This window comes from Petromyzon marinus, chromosome 12 (genome assembly GCF_048934315.1).
Source record: "Petromyzon marinus isolate PM22_M1 ecotype Great Lakes invasive population chromosome 12, UKy_Petmar_22M1.pri1.0, whole genome shotgun sequence".
NCBI classification, from domain to species: Eukaryota; Metazoa; Chordata; class Hyperoartia; order Petromyzontiformes; family Petromyzontidae; genus Petromyzon; species Petromyzon marinus.
Window position 1 is genome coordinate 1,615,487 of NC_133678.1, and position 24,446 is coordinate 1,639,932.

Below are 24,446 nucleotides of genomic sequence, written 5' to 3' on the forward strand. Positions count from 1 at the left end.
ACGTACGGTGCGAAAGAAGCTCAACGTACATACGTCGCCACCACACCATCGCTCCACCATCACAATACCCACCATCAGAACACGACACCATTAAAACACCATCATATTACCTTCACTATACCACCACAATCACCATCATCTCACTACACCGTCACTAATCAATTACCTACATCAAGCGCTGTTTGCGAGAACCTATGAAGGCTGGCACGATGCAAGAGGTGGGGTAGGGGGGTGATGTGTAGTATAACCAGTACCACGTCCGGCCGCCTTCGTCTCCCCAGTAGTGATTGATGCTTACACACCACACTGGGGGTACACGTTTCGGGCTGAGTCAACCTAGGAGAGAGGCCCAGGACGATGTTCCGATAAAAAAATTCCATTGTAAAGCGTCAACCGGAGTTGAACCCGGTTGGCCACGTTTGTAGCGCTGTGGGAAAACCCCACTGCACACGAAGACAAAGATCACCCGTATAGCCTTAACAGACTGTTGGGGCAGATGCTGTTAGCGAACACCTATGAAGGTGGCACAGCACACGAGGGGGTGGGTGGCCAGCACCACTGCCGACCGCCTTTGTCTCCCCAGTGGCGATGTTTACTACACACCGCACCAGGTACAAAGAGACACGCACATTCGTACGCTCACGCTGACATAGAGTCGACCGAGGGGAGGCCACTGGGGTCAGTTCAGATAATCGTCACTGATGTTGATGGTGCAACATGAGCGGGAATCGAACTTGGGTCGCCAGGTCCACAGCGCAGCCTGTCAACCACTGCGCCACCGCTCCCCACACATGTAGAAAGACACACCCTTACAGACATATGCATTCATGTAAATGCACAGAGTACACACAAAGACACGCACACAAACACACTCAGCTGTCAATCATCCCGGAGCTGTGCCCACGCGCTCCAGGTGTTTCCTCGCAAGTCACGTGATCACCCGCACCCCTGCCCCTCTCTCCCCCTTCCTTCCCCCTCTCCACTCCACATTAATAGACCAAGACCGCGTCCTCATCGCATGACTGTGCCCGGGTGTGTGTGTGCGCGAGTGTGGGAAGCGGTCGTGCAGCGGTTAGCGCGCTGCCTGCGCTACGAACCCACGACCCGAATTCGATTCCAGCTCACGGCCACCAACACCCAGTGACGATTATCTGAACTGATCCTGGGCCTCCCCTCGGTCGACTCAACCTCAAATGAGTACCTGGTGCGGTGTCTAATCATCGCCAATGGGGAGACAAAGGCGGTCAGGCATGGTTGCTGGCCACCCACCCCTTTGTGTGCCATGCTGCCCCTTCATAGGTGTCACTCGCTAATGACACTTTTTTATGGGGGACCTTTGTCTCTGTGTGTGTACGTGTAATTAGTTTGCATTTAGTGCGTGGCACAATGTACCCGTTGGTGTAGGGGTTGGCAACCTGAGGCTCCAGAACCGCATGCGGCTCTTTAAAGACTGCTGCTTCGTGACGTCGCTTATTAAGAAGCCACCACCTAGAAATCACCCCACAGTGCATTGTGGCTCTTGAAATATTGAGGTGTTTTTTTACCGAATACGAAAAGAAATGGCTCATTGTTATTCTGGTTGCCGACCCCTGCTTTAGTGTGTAGCATTTATGGAGTACACGAGCGTGTGATGTAAAGTAGTGTGCAGTGTAATGCGCGTGGCAAATAGTGTAATGTTTCGTTTTATAAAGCGCCGTTCATGGAAATTGCACTCACAATCACCGGTAAGCCCTCCGCTTTCAATTATACGACCCAAAAGCCACGAAAAGAACACCCAAAAAGGCTCGTGCTGAAGGCCCCAGCTGGGCAGGCATTATGACGTCTTCCAACCAACCACAAAATCCTACTGCGATTGGCCACGTGGAATGTTCAAACACACATTGTGGAGGAGAGGTTGCCTTTCCTGTTGTCGGGAGCTGGGCCGGTACCGTCTGAACTTCTGTGGAATATAGGAAGTCCGAGGGAATGGTTCTGGCAACGGTCAACATGAGGGGTGGACAGTCCTTCACTCGGGGTTGGAAACTGCCAAACAACAAGGAGTGGCTCTTCTTTTGAACAAAATAATGGAGGTGGTGTTGTAATGTGGCGGCGAGGTGTGCGAAGCTGCTAGATCCTGGCTCTTGTTGCCTCCCCTCCCCATAAATGAGGCAAGGAAGATTCGTGCTGGTGTTTTACGCTTCCACTGAAGATGAACATCAGTTGGGGGATGCAGTCAAGAGCTGATGAGTCAGATGCCTTCTATCACGTCCTGACCGAGGTCCCGGGTAAAGCGGCCCTATGCAATAGAGTTATCTTGTTGGGTGACTTTAATGCCCGAGTGGGTCTTGGTGGATGCACCTGGGTTGGATTGCTTGTAAGGCATGGGCCATATCAGCTCAATGACAATGGTAGGAGGCTGCTAGACTTCTGTACAACCCATGGGCTTGTAATCACAAACATAAGTTAAACCAATATCATGGATGCATGCCAGGTCCCGGCAAGAATATCTGTTGGACTATACATTACAGTGATGGAACTGCGAACCTCGCATGAAGGTGATCTGCCCTTTTTTGGCACAGTAGAGGGCACAGGTGGTGCATCTGCTAGCTGTCTCAGTCAAGCCAAAACACCTGAGTCTGTTCCGTGACCTGTCAGCGAGCCTTCTACACTTTATGTGGCCTCAAGGTGCACCTAGCCGATCACAAGCCGCTGTGGTGATGTCACCACCACTGTGGTGTATCCTGGTGTATGCCCCGATGTGCGTGAGTGTGGGGAGCGATAGTGGTTAGTGCACTGCACTGTGAAACTAACAACCCGAGTTCCATTCCCACTCACGACCAATTACAGTGGCGAATTTCTGAACCGGTCCTGTGCCTAATCTCGGTGTGCGCGCGTGCACCTGTACGTGTATCTGTGGGGAGTGGTGGCGCAGTGGTTAACGCACTGTGATACAAAACCGGTTCCAATCTCGCTTATAACCAATAACAATGTCTGAATATCTGAACCGCTCTTGGGCCTCCCCTAGGTCGACTCGGCCTCAAATGAGTACCTGGTGCGGTGGGTAAACATATGCGGTGGGGAAACAAAGGTTGCCGGACGTGGTATTGACCACCCACCCCCTCGTGTGCCACAGTGGCAGCCTTCATAGGTGCTGCTCGCTAACAGCACTTGCCCCCAACAGTCTGTTAAGGCTACAGGAGGAGCTTTGTCTTTTGTGTGCGTGGGTGTGCGGGCAGTTTGTGGATGTGCGGGCTTTCCCGTGCACATGGCGAGAGCCCTCCGGACGGCTTCCAGCAGCCCCATGGGGACGTGACGACACGCAGCGTGAGACGGCGTGATGGTGGCGGTGGGGATGGGGTAGTGATGGCGAAGATAATGATAATGGTGGTGATGATATTGGCAGTGATGGGGTAGTGATGGTGATGTTGGTGGTGATGGTGAGAATGATAATGATGGTGGTGATGATGATATTGGCAGTGATGGGGTAGTGATGGTGATGATGATGTTGGTGGTGATGGGGTGATGGTGAAGATGATAATAATGATGGTGATGATGGTGGTGGTGATGATATTGGTGATGGGGTAGTGATGGTAAAGATTATAACGGTGGTGATGGAGTAGTGATGGTGAAGATTATAACGGTGGTAATGGGGTAGTGATGGTGAAAATGATGATAATGGTGGTGGTGGTGGTGGTGATTATGATGATGATGATGATATTGGCAGTGATGGGGTAGTGATGGTGATGATATTGGTGGTGATGGGGTGATGGTGAAGATATTGGTGGTGATGGGGTGATGGTGAAGATGATGATAATGATGGTGATGATGGTGGTGGTGATGATATTGGTGATGGGGTAGTGATGGTAAAGATTATAACGGTGGTGATGGAGTAGTGATGGTGAAGATTATAACGGTGGTAATGGGGTAGTGATGGTGAAAATGATGATAATGGTGGTGGTGGTGGTGGTGATGATGATGATGATATCGGCAGTGATGGGGTAGTGATGGTGATGATATTGGTGGTGATGGGGTGATGGTGAAGATATTGGTGGTGATGGGGTGATGGTGAAGATGATGATAATGATGGTGATGATGGTGGTGGTGATGATATTGGTGATGGGGTAGTGATGGTAAAGATTATAACGGTGGTGATGGAGTAGTGATGGTGAAGATTATAACGGTGGTGATGGGGTCGTGATGGTGAAAATGATGATAATGGTGGTGGTGATGATGATGATGATATTGGCAGTGATGGGGTAGTGATGATATTGGTGGTGATGGGGTGATGGTGAAGATATTGGTAGTGATGGGGTGATGGTGAAGATGATGATAATGATGGTGATGATGGTGGTGGTGGTGATGATGATATTGGTGATGGGGTAGTGATGGTGATGATTATGTTTATGGTGATTGTGGTGATGATGCTAATATTGGTTGTGATGGTGTAGTGGTTGATCGGAAGGATGATGATGATGATGATAGTGACTAATGGGGTAGTTAATAGGGTTTATTTTTGCGCAAGTAAAACCCATTGGGTTAAAGAAACAGCAAACAATAAAGCGTGAGGGGGCCGCGTGAGCGTCCGTGAGTGACAGGCGCCTCGCCTCTCTCTCTCTGTTACACAACCGCGTTTACGTGCCCAATTAGCACCTCATTAGCATATAATTAGCATATCATTATGCACGAGCATTACGGGGAGGGTGATGTCGGGAGGAACGGCGAGCTAGAGAAGATGATGATGGTAGTGGTGGTGATGGTAGTGGTGGTGATGGTAGTTAGTGGTGGTGATGATGGTAGTGGTGTTGATGATGGTAGTGGTGGTGATGGTAGTAGTGGTGATGATGGTAGTGGTGGTGATGGTAGTTAGTGGTGGTGATGATGGTAGTGGTGGTGATGGTAGTTAGTGGTGGTGATGATGGTAGTGGTGGTGATGATGGTAGTGGTGGTGATTATGATGGTAGTGGTGGTGATTATGATGGTAGTGGTGGTGATGATGGTAGTGGTGGTGATGATGATGGTAGTGGTGGTGATGATGATGGTAATGGTGGTGATGATGATGGTAATGAGAATGGTGATGGTAGTGGCGGTGATGATGATGATGATGGTAGTGGTGATGAAGGTATCTTGGTAATGATCTTAGTAATAATGACGATGATGATGTGGTGATGATGATGGTGGTGGTGAAGATAATGGTGATGGTGGTGATGGTGGTGATGGTGATATACCCTGGAGAGTCTTGTCCGTCACTGGGGGTTCTCTCCACGGCCTCTCTGCGGGGGGCACACGCGTGCCACCTGAGCCCCCCGCCCCCCACGGAGATTGTGGCAGACACGACAGCGTGCACTGTACAGGCACAGACCCCCCCGTATCGTGTTTAACACGCAGGCTTTCGCGACCAATATCCATAATATAGGTGAGGTTTGTTTTGGGGTGTTAGATCGCGTCAATTTAAATGCGTCGTTAGACCCGCAACCCCCCGACACGGCCAATTTAGTAAGGTTTGTCGCGTGTACAGAACGTGCCAATTCGCTACGAGTACAGCACATCCGGTGGTGTGTTGGAGAGCCATTGTCGTGGATTTACTCTCCAACATGGGCGGACGAGGGGGCCGCCTCCACTTGACATTCAGGAGCCGATTGGAGATTCTTCTTACACAGCGCCTCCGTCAAGGTCCCCAAGACCTACCGATTGTGCCCCCCCTTCCCCCCCCCCAGCTGTAGAACTCCCTACTGGTGCCCCCCCCAACTGTAGAACTCCCCACTGGTGCCCCCCCCCCAGCTGTAGAACTCCCCACTGGTGCCCCCCCAGCTGTAGAACTCCCCACTGGTGCCCCCCCCAGCTGTAGAACTCCCCACTGGTGCCCCCCCTGGTTGTGGAACTCCCTACTGGTACCCCTTGAAACACCGTTCTTCTATTCACTGAAATATTTGTTTAAGGCTCTACCCTTTCTGGCATAAGCACAGAGAGGCGTGTTGTGTTCTCAGACGCCCCCTAAGACACCAATTTGCGAGGCGTCATGGCGAGTCTGCATTCACCGCACAGACTTGGGGGGGGGGGGGGTGTCAATGATGGGCGCCAAAAGGCGAACACCACCACGACAATGCACACACCCAAAGCACTGACAGATCGCGCTAAGCAGTTGTTGTCTGATAACTAAAGCAAAGGGGTCGTCCCCTAGACGACTTTATTCAGAGTCGGCCTCATGCCTCCCTGGCGCTCATTCTGCCCCCCCCCACCCCAGGTTTTATTATTTAGTTTCATTGTCCTGAGCACGCACGGGCGCATTGAGACATGATTGCGAAAGGCGCCAAATAAGGGCAAATTAATAATATTATTATTTAGAGTGTTTCCCCCAAAGGAGTGGAGTGACGTCACTACCACAAGCGCTAAGTTCGGAAAAAAGAGTTTGTTCCAGGAGGCCGAACACCACGAGGACCGCTTTACCTCACGAGGACCGCTTTACCTCACGAGGACCGCTTTACCTCACGAGGGTCGCTTTACCTCACGAGTGCCGCTTTACCTCACGAGCGTCGCTTTACCTCACGAGTGCCGCTTTACCTCACGAGGACCGCTTTACCTCACGAGGACCACTTTACCTCACGAGTGCCGCTTTACCTCACGAGCGTCGCTTTACCTCACGAGGACCGCTTTACCTCACGAGCGTCGCTTTACCTCACGAGGACCGCTTTACCTCACGAGCGTCGCTTTACCTCACGAGGACCGCTTTACCTCACGAGCGTCGCTTTACCTCACGAGGACCGCTTTACCTTACGAGCGTCGCTTTACCTCAGGAGGACCGCTTTACCTAACGAGGACCGCTTTACCTCACGAGCGTCGCTTTACCTCACGAGGACCGCTTTACCTCACGAGTGCCGCTTTACCTCACGAGGACCGCTTTACCTCACGGAGACCGCTTTACCTCACGAGTGCCGCTTTACCTCACGAGGACCGCTTTACCTCACGAGGACCGCTTTACCTGACGAGGACCGCTTTACCTCACGAGCGTCGCTTTACCTCACGAGGACCGCTTTACCTCACGAGTGCCGCTTTACCTCACGAGGACCGCTTTACCTCACGAGCGTCGCTTTACCTCACGAGGACCGCTTTACCTCACGAGGACCGCTTTACCTCACGAGGGTCGCTTTACCTCACGAGGGTCGCTTTACCTCACGAGGGTCGCTTTACCTCACGAGGGTCGCTTTACCTCGTGAGGACCGCTTTACCTCACGAGGGCCGCTTTACCTCACGAGGACCGCTTTACCTCACGAGTGCCGCTTTACCTCACGAGGACCGCTTTACCTCGCGAGCGTCGCTTTACCTCACGAGGACCGCTTTACCTCACGAGGACCGCTTTACCTCACGAGCGTCGCTTTACCTCACGAGGACCGTTTTACCTCGCTAGCGTCACTTTACCTCGCGAGGAGCACTTTACCTCACGAGGACCGCTTTACCTCGCGAGCGTCGCTTTACTTCACGAGGACCGCTTTACCTCACGAGCGCCGCTTTACCTCACGAGGACCGCTTTACCTCACGAGCGTCGCTTTACCTCACGAGGACCACTTTACCTCACGAGCGTCGCTTTACCTCACGAGGACCGCTTTACCTCACGAGGACCGCTTTACTTCACGAGGACCGCTTTACCTCACGAGGGTCGCTTTACCTCACGAGGACCGCTTTACCTAACGAGGACCACTTTACCTCACGAGGACCGCTTTACCTCACGAGGGTCGCTTTACCTCACGAGGACCGCTTTACCTCACGAGGACCGCTTTACCTCACGAGCAAAGTCAAAGACACAGGCGCGTGTACTCGCACCGAGTATTTAACAGACTGCTGGAAAGTAAACGTGAGAACGTTGAGCCAACACGTTGGCACGTGAAGTTGGAACCGTTGGCCCAACGTTGGCTCAACGTCGGCACGGCGCACTATCGATCAACTCAACGTGTTCATCAATAACACCGCGACTGTAAAATAAACAGGCGACGTCTTGGGCAATGGCCCTTCTTCAGAGCGCATTTAGAGAAGGGTCACCGCCCAAAACGTCGTCTAGTATGTATATTTTTAAGGCCACGCAGTGTTATTAACAAATGTGTAGAGTGTTGTTGTTTGTGCACCACTGCTAACACAGCAACATCACCAAATACTCAAATCACATTTGGTATTTACTAAGCGCATCATCATCATCATGATGATGATCATCATCATCATCATCCATGATCAATCCACTGCTGGGTGAGGGCCTGCCCAAACCGTCGTGGTTTAACCACCCACCGAGCGGCCATGCAAGGGCCTGTTCCATGGCACGGAGCGAGCGAGCACTTTGAGAGGTTCGTCTTTGAGACAGGAACCAGAGCGACCCAAGGGGAAAAAAAAGCATGGGAACGTTAGACTTATGTTGGCCCAATGGTTCTAACCACATGTCAACGTTGGCCCAACGTTGGCCCAACGTTGGCCTAACATTGGATCAATGGCTACAACCGCATGTCAACGTTGGCCCAACATTGGCCCTACGGTTCAAACCACATACCAACGTTGGCCCAACGTTGGCCTAACGTTGGTCCAACGTTGGCCTAACATTGGATCAACGGCTACAACCACATGTCAACGTTGGCCCAACGTTGGCCCTACGGTTCCAACCACATATCAACGTTGGAACAACGTTGGTCCAAACACATGCCAACGTTGAGCCAACAATTGCATGTTGACTGGGGGAAAGAATTGTGTCTTAAAAAATGGGACAGGTGACTGAGATCGTGACCACAACGGGTTCATCGCCAGGTGTTGGTCACGGAACCGGACAGGAGGGTCCGCAGTGGGGCGAGCGGCTCGCAATCTAAAGGTTGTGAGGTCAACTCCTGCTTGGCTTTGTGTGGGGGGGAGGATGGAGAGGGGGTTGGCTCAGCCCATGAACACTCCAGTGTCCATAAAATGAGCGCCACGCTTTGGGGAAGTTAACAGTCTTGTCTGATGGACACATTCTGCATCGCGCCATAGAAACGTGAATCGTCCACTCTTGACTCGACAGATGAGGACCGCCCCAATGAACATTTGAGTAGAAGAAGCATGTCTGCTTCGAATTTTGCCCTCCGCTTGGGACCACCCTCGTTCCACCTCGTTCACCCTCGTTTCGTCAGGCCCATAACAAAGACAAAGATCCTCCTATAGCCTTAACAGACTTGGGGCAAGTGCTGTTAGCGAGCAATACCAATTATGAAGGCTGGCACGGCACACGAGGGGGTGGGTGGTCAGTACCACACACACACACTCCCATACACTAAGAAACACACACATACTCTCATACGCTAAGACATACACACATACACACACTCTCATACACTAAGACATACACACACTCTCATACACTAAGACACACACACACACACTCATACATTAAGACATATACACACACTCTCATACACTAAGACACACACACACACTCTCATACACTAAGACATATACACACACTCTCATACACTAAGACACACACACACTCTCATACACTAAGACATACACACACACACTCTCATACACTAAGGCACACACATACACACTCTCATACACTAAGACATATACACACACTCTCATACACTAAGACACACACACTCTCATACACTAAGACATACACACACACTCTCATACACTAAGACACACACACTCATACACTAAGACACACACTCTCATACACTAAGACACACACACACTCATACACTAAGACACACACGTACACTTATAGAAAACGGAAGTATTTAAATACGGAAACATAAACCCGGCTCCATCAGCGGAAAATGCACCGAGGGGTCAGAGAAAAACAGAGAGAAGGGGGGGAAACCCCCTGTCTCCCTGGTCCCCTGTCTCCCTAGTCCCCTGTCTCCCTGGTCCCCTGTCTCCCTGGTCCCCTGGCTCCCTGGTCCCCTGTCTCCCTGTTCCCCTGTCTCCCTGGTCCCCTGTCTTCCTGTTCCCCTGTCTCCCTAATCCCGTGTCTCCCTAGTCCCCTGTCTCCCTGGTCCCCTGTCTCCCTAGTCCCCTGTCTCCCTAGTCCCCTGTCTCCCTGTTCCCCTGTCTCTCTGGTCCCCTGTCTCCCTAGTCCCCTGTCTCCTAGTCCCCTGTCTCCCTGGTCCCCTGTCTCCCTGGTCCCCTGTCTCCCTGGTCCCCTGTCTCTCTAGTCCCCTGTCTCCCTGGTCCCCTGTCTCCCTAGTCCCCTGTCTCCTAGTCCCCTGTCTCCCTAGTCCCTGTCTCCCTGGTCCCCTGTCTCCCTAGTCCCCTGTCTCCTAGTCCCCTGTCTCCCTGTTCCCCTGTCTCCCTAGTCCCCTGTCTCCCTAGTCCCCTGTCTCCCTGGTCCCATGTCTCCCTGGTCCCCTGTCTCCCTGGTCCCCTGTCTCCCTAGTCCCCTGTCTCCCTGGTCCCCTGTCTCCCTGGTCCCCTGTCTCCCTGGTCCCCTGTCTCCCTGGTCCCCTGTCTCCCTGTTCCCCTGTCTCCCTAGTCCCCTGTCTCCCTGGTCCCCTGTCTCCCTAGTCCCCTGTCTCCCTGGTCCCCTGTCTCCCTGGTCCCCTGTCTCCCTGTTCCCCTGTCTCCCTGGTCCCCTGTCTCCCTGGTCCCCTGTCTCCCTGGTCCCCTGTCTCCCTGGTCCCCTGTCTCCCTGGTCCCCTGTCTCCCTGGTCCCCTGTCTCCCTAGTCTCCTGTCTCCCTAGTCCCCTGTCTCCCTGGTCCCCTGTCTCCCTGTTCCCCTGTCTCCCTGGTCCCCTGTCTCCCTGGTCCCCTGTCTCCCTGGTCCCCTGTCTCCCTGGTCCCCTCTCTCCCTAGTCTCCTGTCTCCCTAGTCCCCTGTCTCCCTGGTCCCCTGTCTCCCTGGTCCCCTGTCTCCCTAGTCCCCTGTCTCCCTAGTCCCCTGTCTCCTAGTCCCCTGTCTCCTAGTCCCCTGTCTCCTAGTCCCCTGTCTCCCTGGTCCCCTGTCTCCCTGGTCCCCTGTCTCCCTAGTCCCCTGTCTCCCTGGTCCCCTGTCTCCCTAGTCCCCTGTCTCCCTGGTCCCCTGTCTCTCTAGTCCCCTGTCTACCTGGTCCCCTGTCTCCCTGGTCCCTGTCTCCCTGGTCCCATGTCTTCCTGGTCCCATGTCTCCCTGTTCCCCTGTCTCCCTGTTCCCCTGTCTCCCTGTTCCCCTGTCTCCCTGGTCCCTTGTCTCCCTGGTCCCCTGTACCCCTGGTCTCCCGAGACTCCGATCTCGCAATCTCCCCAGTCGTCTTTCCCTTGGTCCACTGTCTTCGTGCTCTCACTCTTTGCTCCCTTCTCTGGTCTCCCTTCACCCCCTGGCGAGTCTCTCGTCCTCGTCCTTGGTACGGGGAGTGGACAAAAAGGTTAACAACAATTATCGAGGCATGTGGTGAGCAACTCTCCCCCCCCCCATGTCACTCCATCATCATCATCACCATCAGTACCATTCTGCCACCACCACCACCATCTCTACACAAAGACAAACAAAGATCCCCCGTATAGCCTGAACCTACTGTTGGGGCAAGTGCTGTTAGCGAGTAGCACTTATTAAGGCCGGCACGACGCACGAGGGGTGGGTGGCAAGCACCACGCCCGACCGCCTTCGTCTCCCTTGTGGCGATGTTTTAACAAACCGCACCAGGTACTCATTTATTTAGGCTGAGTCGACCTAGGGGAGGCTCAGGACCGGTTCTGATAATCGTCACTGGTGTTGGTGGTGAGCGGGAATCGAACTCGGGCAGCCAGGTCCTTAGCACAGCGCGCTAACCACTACACTGCTGCTCATCTCTACACACCACCATCATCACCATCATCACAGCATCCCTCCTCACTTTTTACATCACCTAAAGCCTCTCCCTCCATCATCCATGCCTCTATTTCCTACTCGCCCTTCCCCTCTCATCTTCACTCCCTCTCTCTCTCATCTCTCTCTCCTCATCTCTCTCTCTACTCTCTCTCCTCCTCCTCTCTCTCCCTTCTCAATCCCTCCCTTACCGATCCTGCGCGCACCTTTGAGCGTAGGGGAGAAGCGTGGAGGGGGAGAGGGCAGATATTTAATCAGAGAAGCGTGCCCCCTATGACCCCTATAGAGAGATGCGCGTGTTTGTACACACACACACACGTGTACACACATGCATACACGTGTGCACGTGTTAGCGAGCACACCTATGCAGGCCGGCACGGCACACGCGAAAGTGGGTGGCCAGCACCATGCCCGACCGCGTTTATTTCCCCAGTGGCGATGTTTACACGCCACACCAGGACTCATTTGAGGCTGAGTCGACCTAGGCGAGGCCCAGGACCGGTTCAAATAATCGTCACCGGTGTTGGCCGTGAGCGGGAATCGAACTCGGCCCGCCGGGTTCGTAGCGCAGCGCGCTAACCACTACACTACCGCTCCCCAGACACACAAATAAAGACATCTGTTGGGGCAAGTGCTGTTAGCGAGCACCTATGAAGGCCGGCACTGCACACGAGGGGGTGGGTGGCCAGCACCACACCCGGCCGTCTTTGTCTCCCGAGTGGCGAAGTTGACTACACACCGCACCAGGTACTCATTTGAGGCCGAGTCGACCTAGGGGAGGCCCAAGAGCGGTTCAGATATTCAGACATTGTTATTGGTCATAAGCGAGATTGGAACCGGTTTGTATCACAGTGCATTAACCACTGCGCCACCGCTCCCCACAGATACACATACAGGTGCACGCACACAGATGAACATACACACATGTACATACGAAGGCACGCACACACACGTACACACACACACGTACACACGCACATGTACACACACACACGTACACACACACACGCACACACACACACACGTACACACGCACGCATACACACGTACACACGCAAAGCCACACATACACACGTACACACACACGCACACAACAACAACAACAACCGCCATTCGCCACTAAGTGGTGGTGACGTCACCACGACGCTTGTGCCAGGCTATGTGCACCCTGAGGCCACGTGAAGTGTCGAACGCCCGCTGGCAGGAGGTCACGGGGCAGACCCAGGTGCCACGGGTCGACTGACTGAGATGACTGGCTGATGCACCACCTGTGCCCCCTACTGTGCCAACCTGCTGTGCTTTAGCCACCCGGCGCTCCGCTCGTTGTTGTGAGCGTCGCTCCTCCGCCCTCCGTTGTTGGAGGGCGACTGCCTCCAACTGCCCAGTAGCGTCCTTCACGAGCCTCCTCCACAGAGGCCGATCATGACACCGCTGGTACCAGTCATCGGCAAGTCCACTCAGCTCCACGTCCTCCTGTACCACGTCACTCCATCTCTTCTCTAGCCCGTGCCGCGCCCGCTTAGCCCCCTCAATCCAGCCGAACAAAAGCTGTTTCGGCATGCGTTGGCTGGGCATGCGGCCTACATGACCCAGCCATCGCAGCCTTGCCCGCCGGAGGAGCTCACCGATGGGAACACACGCACACACACACACACGCACACACACACACGTACACACGCAAAGCCACACAACAACCGCCATTCGCCACCAAGTGGCGGTGACGTCACCACGACGCTTGTGCCAGGCCATGTGCACTTTGAGGCCACGTGAAGTTTCGAACACCCGCGGGCAGGAGGTCACGGGCAGACCCAGGTGCCACGGGTCGACTGACTAAGATGACTGAGATGACTGGCTGATGCACCACCTGTGCCCCCTACTGTGCCAACCTGCTGTGCTTTAGCCACCCGGCGCTCCGCTCGTTGTTGTGAGCGTCGCTCCTCCGCCCTCCGTTGTTGGAGGGCGACTGCCTCCAACTGCCCAGTAGCGTCCTTCACGAGCCTCCTCCACAGAGGCCGATCATGACACCGCTGGTACCAGTCATCGGCAAGTCCACTCAGCTCCACGTCCTCCTGTACCACGTCACTCCATCTCTTCTCTAGCCCGTGCCGCGCCCGTTTAGCCCCCTCGATCCGGCCGAACAAAAGCTGTTTCGGCATGCGGTGGCTGGGCATGCGGGCTACATGACCCAGCCAACGCAGCCTTGCCTGCCGGAGGAGCTCACCGATGGGACTTTGTCCAGATATTTCAAGGATTTGTGAGCTCCTCACACAATCCAGCCTGGTTAAACCCAGGATGGATTGTAGGCAGGCCAGCCTAAATGTTTCTAACCGGCGAAGATGTTCCAATAGGGGGGTCCACGTTTCGCAAGCGTAGAGAAGGGAGGGAATGACCGTGGCCGAGAAGACCTGAAGCTTAGTGCGGAGCGACAGACCAGGTAGCTTCCACACAGCGTTACGCAACCGATGAAAAGATATTGCCGCTCGACTGATTCGGAGTGAGACCTCTGCTGTTAAACTGGAGCCGTTCATATACACACTGCCCAGGTATGGGAAACTCGCCACTCTCTCCACAACTGCCCCATCACCGATTGGGCGTTGTGGGGGTGAAGTGTTCGATGGTACAAAATACCCAGGCAGGTGCTTAGTTTTGGTGGGGCTGATGGAAAGACCCCATCTCTTAGTAGCACGCTCCTGTCTCAGCAGCAGCGTCTCCAACTCCTCCTCTGAATTAGCAGCTATTACCAAATCATCGGCATACATAACGTGGTTGAGTAATAGGGAGCCATCCCTTGACCACACCTGGGCATCGATAAGCCTTCCATTATATCTGTACCATATGGAGATTCCCCCGGTACAGCTATTGAAGGCTTCACGAACTACGTGGTCAAAATAGATGTTAAATAATGTGGGAGCCAGAGGACATCCCTGTCGCACCCCAAGGTGTACAGGGAATGGCTCTGACTCCCAGCCACGTAGTTTTACCTGGGCCCGCTCACCATCATAAAGGTCCTTAATGATCGTGAGCAGAGGGTCAGGTACTCCAAAAACACGAAGAACAACCCAGAGCCCAGGCCTACTGATGGTATCATAGGCCTTGACCAGGTCAATAAAGCAGAGATGTAGGTCTTGCTGGAATTCCCTACACCTCCGCTGTAGCAGACGGACAGAAAATATGGCATCCGTGCAGGACCGCCATTTCCTGAAACCGCATTGGGGCTCCGCAAGCCTCTCCTCAGCGTGCCTGGCAAGACGATGTTGAATAATCCTTGCCAGGACCTTTCCCGGCACACTGAGGAGTGAGATGCCCCTGTAGTTGTTACAGTCTGTGCGGTCCCCCTTCTTAAAGAGGGGGACCACCAGGGCATCCTTCCAATCCTGCGGAACCCGTCCAGTGGTCCAGACTGTTGTTATGATGTCATATAGGGCAGTCTGTGCACAAACACCGCCCTCCCTCAGCATTTCGCTTGGGAGATCATCTCTGCCCGCTGCCTTTCCTGGTCTCAGACTCCGGATCGCCTTCAGTACTTCATCAACAGACGGCACCTCAACCAGCCACTCACAGGGGGTGACTTCTTCCAATATTTGAGGCACCGCAGCCTCAGCAGGGTCATCCTCACTTTGTGCCACGATGTTTTCCTGGCTGAGGGATTTTCCCTCCCCCAGGACCTCACAGAAATGCTCAGCAAATCTGCAAACCTGTTCCTGGGGGTCGGAGATTGGATCACCGTTTTTTTCCCCTAATGATGGTAATAGGTTTGGCGCTGCAGGTTACTTTTTTGATGGAGTTAAATAGAGATTTGTAATCGCGGGCCACTGAGGCAGACTCCATCTCCTCTGCAACCCGCGACCACCACCCATCCTTGCAGCGCCTCACGGCTCTCCGAACCTCTGAGCGAAGGCTGCGGTAAGCCTCCTCATTCTCTGACGTGGGATTCTGTAGCCGATGACAGTGGGCCTGTCGCTTTTTCTCAACCATCCTGAACTCCTCCTCTGTCAGCCAGGGTCTCTGGGGAGGTCTGGACCGCATACCCAAAGCACCCATTGCAGCTGCATAAGTCACAGTCCTAAATCTCGCCCATTTACCCTCGACATCAGGAGGAGTCGGGGACGATGCCAATCTCAGCCGCAAGTGATGATGAAATTCTCGCTTGCAACTTTCAGCAGATAACTGAGACCAGGCCACTTTAGGTTGGAATGGGGTCCTGGGTGTACACCCACCACCGGAGTGGAAGAATGGCAGGCGCATCTTACAGATGACTAGTCGATGGTCAGAGGGCAGATCAGCTCCACGGTAGGTCCTGGTGTCAAGGACATGAGCTCGCATCCGCTGGTCCGTCACTATGTAGTCCAACAGATGTTCTTACTTGGACCCGGCATGCATCCATGATGTTGTGTGGATGCCCCATGCCGGAACAACGTGTTGGTAATTACAAGCCCATGGGCTGCACAAAAATCTAGCAGCCTCCTACCGTTGTTATTGAGCTGATCTGGCCCATGCCCTCCAATCACTCCAGACCAGGTGCCAGCATCATGACCAACTCGGGCATTGAAGTCACCCAACATGATGACTCTATCCTGAAGTGCCACTTTAGCCAGCACCAGTGACAGGAGGTCATAGAAGGCATCTGACTCATCGGCTTTGCCTGCATCCCTCCACGGATGTACGTCTTCGGTGGGGGCATAAGTAACCACGACCACCACTCTTCGCCTCCGGTTGATGGGAAGGCGAGCCCAAAGTAGCCTGGGGCTTACAGCTTCCCACACCTCACCGCCACGCTCCCACGCCCCCTTCATTCTTTTGTTCAAAAGAAGAGCCACACCCTGTTGTTTGGCAGTCTGCTGCCCTGAGTCGAGGACTGTCCACCCCTCATGGTGGCAGGAGCCACAACCGGTCCACCGGACCTCCTGAATGCCACAGAGATCCAGGCGGTACCGGTCCAGCTCCCGACAGAGGAGTGGCAGCCTCTCCTCCGCAGTGAGTGTTCGAACATTCCACGTGGCCATCTGTAGTGGCTTTTTGTTGTTTCTGAAGGAGCCCCGAGGGTAGAGATTCAATCTCCTGGCTCCGCCAATTGGGGTTTGGCCAGGAGACGTCATAGACGCCTGTGCCCCCGGGGCCTCCGGCAAAAGCTTATTAGTTACATATTTCAGTTTAACTTGTGGTTTAGTGGTAATTAATTGAAGGTGGAGGGGTTACCAGCCCCTCGCACCCATCCAGAGCCCCCGTTTAGCCACTGTGGTGGACACAGACGCCATGAGGGGAGGAGCCAATCGGAATTGGACCTCCCCCCACAGCACTGTCCACGACAGGATTGCCTGTCCGGCACCGCGAGGAGGTAGGGGGTTGTTTTGCCACACACACACGTACACACACACACGTACACACACACACGTACACACACACACGTACACACGCAAAGCCACACACATACAGTGCAGGGAGCCGCTTCCTCCGACCACAACATCCTCATATAGTACACACGTGCACACAAGTGCACACACACGCGTGCACACACACACGTGCACACACACGTACACACACACGCGTGCACACACGCGTGCACACACGCGTGCACACACACACACACACGTGCACACACATGTGCACACACACGTGCACACACACACGCGTGCACACACACACACGCGTGCACACACACACGCGTGCACACACACGTGCACACACACACATGCACACACGCGCACACACGCGTACACACACACGCATGCACACACACACGTGCACACACACACGTGCACACGCGCGTACACACACACGCGTACACACACATGTACAACACACGCGTGCACACACACACGCGTACATGCACACGCACGTGTACACACACACGCGGATATACAAAGGCGAATAGACTCGCACGTGCACACCACGCGCACAGATCGCCCCCCCCCGCAACCTTCTCCGGTGCAATTGCACCGCCTGCACACTTGACAGTCGTAACGACACACGTCATGACACACGTCATGACACACGTAACGACACACGTAACGACACACGTAACGACACACGTCATGACACACGTCATGACACACGTCATGACACACGTAATGACACACGTCATGACACACGTAATGACACACCTAATGACACACGTCATGACACACGTAACGACACACGTAACGACACACGTAACGACACACGTCATGACACACGTCATGACACACGTAATGACACACGTAATGACACACGTAATGACACACGTAATGACACACGTAACAACACACGTCATGACACACGTAATGACACACGTCATGACACACGTAATGACACACGTAATGACACACGTCATGACACACGTAATGACACACGTAATGACACACGTCATGACACACGTCATGACACACGTAATGACACACGTAACGACACACGTCATGACACACGTAATGACACACGTAATGACACACGTCATGACACACGCAGGCACACGCGTGCATGAACAATCGTGTGCTCATGCAATTGCCCACTAGCCCCCCCTTCACCCCCGCCCCCCACACACAAAGACAAAGATTCCCCGTATAGCCTTGAAGAGACTTGGGGCAAGTGCTGTTAGCGAGCACCTTTGAAGGCCGGCACGGCACACGAGGGGGTGGGTGACCAGCCAACACCACGCCCGGCCGCCTTTGTCTCCCTCGTGGCGATGATTTACACATCGCACTAGATTACTCATTTGAGGTTGAGTCGATCTAGCGGAGGGCCAGGACCGGTTTTCGATCATCGTCACTCGGCGTTGATCGTGAGCGGGAATCGAACTCTGGACGCGGGGGGTTCGTAGCACAGCGTAACGCTAACCGCAGCGCCACCGCTCCCCACACAAATACATTCACATGCATTTACACACAACGCCTTTACACACACACACGACACACACGACAACAACAACAAAGACAAAGATCCCCCATATAGACAGCCCCGGCTGTTTGTGTGAGTGCTGTTAGCGACACACACGTTCATACAAAGACAAAGATCACCCCTGTAGCCTTCAACAGACTGTTGGGGCAAGTGCTGTTAGCGAGCACCTATGAAGGCCGGCAGGAGACACGAGGGGGTGGGTGGCCAGCACCACGCCCGGCCGTCTTTGTCTCCCCAATGCTGATGTTTACACCCGGAATCCTCTTACTCATTTCGGGTCTAGTCGACCTAGGTGAGACCCAGGATGGACTGAGATATATTCAGACATTGTTCGTGTTGGTAGCGAATGGAATTTCGAAGCTCGGGACTCCGGGTTCATTCAAAGCGCAGGGCGCAAACCACTGCGCTACCGCTCCCCATACACACACAGAACGCGCGCGCGCACACACACAACAACAACACAATGACACACACACAACAACAACACAATGACACACACACAACAACAACACAATGACACACAACAACAACAACACAATGACACACAACAACAACACATTGACACACACACACAACAACAACACAATGACACACACATACAACAACAACACATTGGCACACACACACAACAAAACATTGGCACACACACAACAACACATTGACACACACACGCAACAACACATTGGCACACACAACAACAGCAACACATTGACACACACACAACAACACATTTGCACACACAACAACAATACATTGGCACACACACACAACAACCCATTGGCACACACACAACAACCCATTGGCACACACACACACAACAACCCATTGGCACACACACACACAACAACCCATTGGCACACACACACAACAACCCATTGGCACACACACACACAACAACCCATTGGCACACACACACACACAACAACACATTGGCACACACACACACACAACAACACATTGGCACACACACGCAACAACACATTGGCACACACACAACAACAACAAGACATTGACACACACACACAACAACAACAAGACATTGACACACACACACAACAACAACACATTGGCACACACACATAACAACAACAACACATTGACACACACACACAACAACAACACATTGACACACACACAGCAACAACAACACATTGACACACACACACAACAACAACAACAACACATTGGCACACACAACAACAACAACACATTGACACACACACCAACAACAACAACACATTGACACACACACACAACAACAACACATTGACACACACACACACAACAACAACACATTGACACACACACACAACAACAACACATTGGCACACACACACACAACAACACATTGACACACACACAGCAACAACAACACATTGACACACACACACAGCAACAACACATTGGCACACACACACACAACAACACATTGACACACACAACAACAACAACACATTGACACACACAACAACAACACATTGACACACACACAACAACAACGCATTGACACACACACACAACAACAACACATTGACACACACACACAACAACAACACATTGACACACACACACACAACAACACATTGACACACACACACAACAACAACAACACATTGGCACACACAACAACAACATATTGGCACACACAACAACAACACAATGACACACACAACAACAATAACACATTGGCACACACACACAACAACAACACATTGACACACAACAACAACACATTGACACACACACACAACAACAACACATTGACACACACACAACAACAACACATTGACACACAACAACAACACATTGACACACAACAACAACACATTGACACACACACACAACAACAACACATTGACACACACACAACAACAACACATTGACACACACACAACAACAACAACAACACATTGGCACACACACACATACACAACAACACATCGGCACACACAACAACAATACATTGGCACACACACACACAACACATTGGAGCGCTCACAATGCCGCGCGCTCCCGACGGGTACCGAGCAATGGACGCGGCGCTTCGGGGGGGGGCCGGGACGGACCTCGCTCGGGGCCGGGCGGCGCGGGGCTCGCGGGGCTCCACGGGGCTCCTTCCTGCAGGGGCTCGCGGGGCTCCGCGGGGCTCCTTCCTGCAGGGGTGTCCGCGGGGCTCCTTCCTGCAGGGGCTCGCGGGGCTCCTTCCTGCAGGGGCTCGCGGGGCTCCTTCCTGCAGGGGCTCGCGGGGCTCCTTCCTGCAGGGGCGCGCGACGCTGCCGGGAGTCGCCCGGCTTGTTCCCAGCGAGCGTGGTCCCCCGCGTCCGTCTCCCCCTCCCTGCTTCCCTCCTCCTCTTCCCTCGCCCTCCCCGTTCTCTCCTCCGCCTGCTCCCCCACCTCGCTGATCCCCTCGAGTCTCCGCTCTCTTTCCTCTTCGTCGGTCTCTGATCCCCTCCTCCCCTCTGCTCCCCTCCTCCCCTCTGCTCCCTCCTCCCCTCTGCTCCCTCCTCCCCTCTGCTCCCTCCTCCCCTCTGCTCCCTCCTCCCCTCTGCTCCCTCCTCCCCTCTGCTCCCTCCTCCCCTCTGCTCCCTCCTCCCCTCTGCTCCCTCCTCCCCTCTGCTCCCCTCCCCTCTCTGCTCCCTCCTCCCCTCTGCTCCCTCCTCCTCTCTGCTCCCTCCTCCTCCTCCTTGATCCCCTCGATTCTCCGTTCTCTCCTCGTCTTCGCCCCCTCCCTCCTCTATCGCTGTTCCTCTCTTCCCTCCCTCTTCCTCCCTCCCTCTTCCTCACTCCCCGTCGCTGCTCCCTGCCCGTTGATCCCTCGATTCTCCGCTAGTCGCCGTCCCTGCTCCTCTCTCCACTCCTCGCCCGGCTTCTTCCTCCTCCTCCTCTGCCCTCTGCCGCCGTTCCTCCGTCTCGCCCCCCCCCCCCCCACAGCCCCCCAGCTCCCAGCCCCCCCCCCATTGCTGACGCCGCCGTCGCCTCCGCTCATTGGCCACGCGAGATGAGAGCGCCGCGCGTGCGCGATGGTGATGGCGTGTGATGGTGTGTGATGTATGGGAGGGGGGGTGATGGTGTGTGATGGTGTGTGATGGTGTGTGATGGTGTGTGATGGTGTGTGATGTATGGGAGGGGGGGTGATGGTGTGTGATGGTGTGTGATGGTGTGTGATGGTGTGTGATGTATGGGAGGGGGGTGATGGTGTGTGATGGTGTGTGATGGTGTGTGATGTATGGGAGGGGGGGTGATGGGTGTGTGATGGTGTGTGATGGTGTGTGATGGTGTGTGATGTATGGGAGGGGGGGTGATGGTGTGTGATGGTGTGTGATGTATGGGGAGGGGGGGTGATGGTGTGTGATGGTGTGTGATGGTGTGTGATGTATGGGAGGGGGGGTGATGGTGTGTGATGGTGTGTGATGGTGTGTGATGTATGGGAGGGGGGGTGATGGTGTGTGATGGTGTGTGATGGTGTGTGATGTATGGGAGGGGGGGGTGATGGTGTGTGATGGTGTGTGATGTATGGGAGGGGGGGTGATGGTGTGTGATGGTGTGTGATGGTGTGTGATGTATGGGAGGGGGGTGATGGTGTGTGATGTGTGTGATGTATGGGAGGGGGGGTGATGGTGTGTGATGGTGTGTGATGGTGTGTGATGTATGGGAGGGGGGGTGATGGGGTGTGATGGTGTGTGATGGTGTGTGATGGTGTGTGATGTATGGGAGGGGGGGTGATGGTGTGTGATGGTGTGTGATGGTGTGTGATGTATGGGAGGGGGGGTGATGGTGTGTGATGGTGTGATGGTGTGTGATGTATGGAGGGGGGGTGATGGTGTGTGATGGTGTGTGATGGTGTGTGATGTATGGATGGTGTGTGATGGCGTGTGATGGCGTGTGATGGTGTTTGATGGTGTGGATGGCGTTTGATGGTGTGTGATGGTGTGTGATGTATGGGAGGGGGGGTGATGGTGTGTGATGGTTTGTGATGGTGTGTGATGGTGTGTGATGTATGGAGGGGGGGTGATGGTGTGTGATGGTGTGTGATGTATGGGAGGGGGGGTGATGGTGTGTGATGCATTGGGGGGGGGGGGTGATGGTGTGTGATGGTGTGTGATGTATGGGTGGGGGGGTGATGGTGTGTGATGGTGTGTGATGGTGGTGTGATGTATGGGAGGGGGGGTGATGGTGTGTGATGGTGTGTGATGGTGTGTGATGGTGTGTGATGTATGGGAGGGGGGGTTCTTGTGTGTGATGGTGTGTGATGGTGTGTGATGTATGGGAGGGGGGGGTGATGGTGTGTGATGGTGTGTGATGTATGGGAGGGGGGGTGATGGTGTGTGATGGTGTGTGATGGTGTGTGATGTATGGGAGGGGGGGTGATGGTGTGTGATGGTGTGTGATGTATGGGAGTGGGGGTGATGGTGTGTGATGGTGTGTGATGGTGTGTGATGTATGGGAGGGGGGGTGATGGGGTGTGATGGTGTGTGATGGTGTGTGATGGTGTGTGATGTATGGGAGGGGGGGTGATGGTGTGTGATGGTGTGTGATGGTGTGTGATGTATGGTGGGGGTGTGATGTGTTGTGATGGTGTGTGATGGTGTGTGATGTATGGGAGGGGGGGTGATGGTGTGTGATGGTGTGTGATGGTGTGTGATGTATGGGATGGTGTGTGCATGTGTGAGATGGCGTGTGATGGCGTGTGATGGTGTGTGTGGGTGTGTGTGGCGTGTGATGGTGAGTGATGGTGTGTGATGTATGGGAGGGGGGTGATGGTGTGTGATGGTTTGTGATGGTGGTGATGGTGTGTGATGGTGTGTGATGGTATGGGAGGGGGGGTGATGGTATTGTGATTGTGTGTGATGTATGGGAGGGGGGTGCTGGTGTGTGATGCATTGGGGGGGGGTGATGGTGTGTGATGGTGTGTGTGGTGTGATACATTGGTGGGGGGGGGGGTGATGGTGTGTGATGGTGTGTGATGGTGTGTGATGTATGGGAAGGGGGGTGATGTGTGTGATGGTGTGTGATGGTGTGTGATGTATGGGAGGGGGGGTGATGGTGTGTGATGGTTTGTGATGGTGTGTGATGCATTGGGGGGGGGAGGTGTTGGTGTGTGATGGTGTGTGTGCATGGGGGGGGGGGTGGTGATGGTGTGTGATGGGCTGTGATGCATGGGGGGGGGGTGATGGTGTGTGATGGTGTGTGATGCATTGGGGAAGGGTGATGGTTGTGATGGTGTGTGATGCATGGGGGGGGGGGGGGTGATGGTGTGTGATGGTGTGGTGATGGCGTGTGATGCATGGGGGGGGGGTGATGGTGTGTGATGGTGTGTGATGGTGTGTGATGCATGGGGGGGGGGGGGGGGTGATGGTGTGTGATGGTGTGTGATGCAAGGGAGGGGGGTGATGGTGTGTGATGGTGTGTGATGTATGGGAGGGGGGGTGATGGTGTGTGAGTGCATTGGGGGGGGGGGGTGATGGTGTGTGATGGTGTGTGATGGTGTGATACATTGGGGGGGGGGGGGGTGATGGGTGGTGATGGTGTGTGATGGTGTGTGATGTATGGGAAGGGGGGTGATGGTGTGTGATGGTGTGTGATGGTGTGTGATGTATGGGAGGGGGGGTGATGGTGTGTGATGGTGTGTGATGGTGTGTGATGCATTGGGGGGGGGGTGATGGTGTGTGATGGTGTGTGATGGCGTGTGATGCATGGGGGGGTGATGGTGTGTGATGGTGTGTGATGCATTGGGGGGGGGGTGATGGTGTGTGATGGTGTGTGATGGTGTGTGATGCATGGGGGGGGGGGGTGATGGTGTGTGATGGTGT

General features: G+C 54.2%; 1 protein-coding gene across 1 annotated transcript in view; it reads right to left on the reverse strand.

Moving 5' to 3' along the window:
- LOC116941717 (CYFIP-related Rac1 interactor B-like) overlaps positions 1–20,984 on the reverse strand; it is a 35,830-nt gene extending 14,846 nt beyond the window's left edge. The window contains exon 1 of the mRNA XM_032953065.2: positions 20,703–20,984. The gene's annotated coding sequence lies outside the window, so the exon portion shown is untranslated. The remainder of the gene's footprint in view (positions 1–20,702) is intronic.
- Positions 20,985–24,446: the final 3,462 nt, after the last annotated feature.